Source organism: Colobus angolensis, unplaced genomic scaffold (genome assembly GCF_000951035.1).
Source record: "Colobus angolensis palliatus isolate OR3802 unplaced genomic scaffold, Cang.pa_1.0 Scaffold285, whole genome shotgun sequence".
NCBI classification, from domain to species: Eukaryota; Metazoa; Chordata; class Mammalia; order Primates; family Cercopithecidae; genus Colobus; species Colobus angolensis.
In genome coordinates this window covers 4,095,708-4,097,511 of record NW_012116099.1, presented here as the reverse complement: position 1 = coordinate 4,097,511, position 1,804 = coordinate 4,095,708, and the positions used below count along the sequence as shown (strand labels likewise).

Here is a 1,804-nt window from a genome sequence, read left to right as displayed (position 1 = left end):
ACCTAGAGGATAACTCCTTGGAATCATATGACCCTCCTATCTTACAACAGGAAGAATTAGATACCCTGAACAGAACAATAACAAGCAGCGAGATTGAAATGGTAATTAAAAAATGTTTTATATTTCAAATCTCTGTATTTACTTCTCTATTTTTACTTCAAATCCACAAGATATGTTAGTGTGTAGGAAGCGAGTGTAAGTTTGATGTTCACATAAGAAGTAGTATCCAAGGAGAGTATGATTGAATTGTGACCTTATGTGTCATTTATTACATCAGGAGTGAGCCAATGTTTTACCCTTTGAGGTGAGCAGATTGCTTGAGGGGAGTTAGAGTCCTTACATATGTCATCAGCACACCATTTTCATGGACTGCTGGGCAGAATTTAGACAGATCAAGGAAGTGATGAGAATGGCTAGAAGAAGGGTAGAAAGGGAGAGACATAGGTGAGAATGACAGACATTCAGGAAGTGCATCAGCGGGAGCAAGATATGGCACCACAAAAAAAGACCCAGAGAATAATATAAAGCCGTATTTACAATTTATGGACATGCAAAACTATTCAATATATTGTTTGAGAGTATAGAAAGTTGAAGTCAAGCTACAAAGAATAGCAATTGATTAAAAAACATAAAATTCAGCATAATGGCTACCGAGGAGGTGGTTTTTTCATATAGGGTGTGGGGGCCCACAGAAGAAGGCTAAGGTAAATACTACTCTGTTTCTTAAGACGAGTGATGGCTATGCTGGGATTCTTTAATTGATTCTTTTTCTGCTTCGAGTACACATTTTCTGTATTTCCTCTAGTGAGTCAGACATTTTATTTTATTATACTAAAATAAGAAAAGTAACCAGACATAGAAACCTTAAGTTATACTGATCAATTTGAGAGCCTAGGCTACAGTACTGAACCTTTTCTTATAAGGCTCTTTCCTATTTTTATTAAAAAATTGAAAAAATGTTTTTTAATAGGAAGTTCCTATAAAGAAAGAACAGCTGCCTTGATCCCCAAGTTCAGAGCCCAAATCTCAGAGCCTCTTTCATCCATATCCACATCTCCAGGCTGCTCTTCCTTAAAGCCAAGCCACTCCACTCACCTGGGGGCTCCAGTCCTCCCTGTTTCTGCTCATCATAGCTGCACATCTGGGCTGTCAGTCCCTGAGTGGCCAACAAGATCAGAAGTGGGGTGAACACAGCAGATGGCCAAGGCAGTGGAGATCTGTTTACTGGCACCATGGGAACCTCTGCAGGTGCTTTAAGGAGGTGGAGCCAAAAGTTGGGGGCAGAGTCAGAACAGCTGGGGCAGCCACACGTTTCTGACCCCTCCCAACCTAGTAATATTGGGAAGCCTTTCTGCTTGGCTCTTCAGACCCAGCTCACCCCTCTGTCCTGGAAATGAGACTCAATTAGTTTCTCTCCAAAATTTGGGTCATCTGGCTCTCCAGGGCAGATGGTGGTGAGATGGGTGAGAAGGAAGCAAGGGTGGAGGGAGATAAGGGCTGTCGCTGGGTGGGTCTCCCTGGATCAGGGGCCACTGGAGAAGAACTTCCCGTGATGGGATCACAAGTGGGGGTGGGGAAGCATGAGGTCACAAGGGTCAGATTGTGACCACCTGGAGTGAAGCTGGGGATTTGTCAGCCAGGCCAAGGGGTTTCATAAAAGGCCGGTTGCCAGGGGGTGATCCCAGCAGAGAGAGGCTGGGCATGAAGGTATGGGGTGATGGTATGTCAATTGGACTCCAGCTCCTGCTCCAGGGCCCTTTTGAGGAGGCTTATTTCCCAGGTCCTCTCCCAAGGACACCCTCTC

At 44.3% G+C, this 1,804-nt stretch overlaps 1 long non-coding RNA gene across 1 annotated transcript; it reads right to left on the bottom strand.

Moving 5' to 3' along the window:
* Positions 1 to 249: 249 nt before the first annotated feature.
* On the bottom strand, positions 250 to 1,516 carry LOC105516608. The gene is made up of 2 exons (XR_001002515.1): positions 1,096 to 1,516; positions 250 to 413 (listed from the first exon to the last, which is right to left on the bottom strand). It is a non-coding gene; the product is annotated as an uncharacterized LOC105516608 (long non-coding RNA).
* Positions 1,517 to 1,804: the final 288 nt, after the last annotated feature.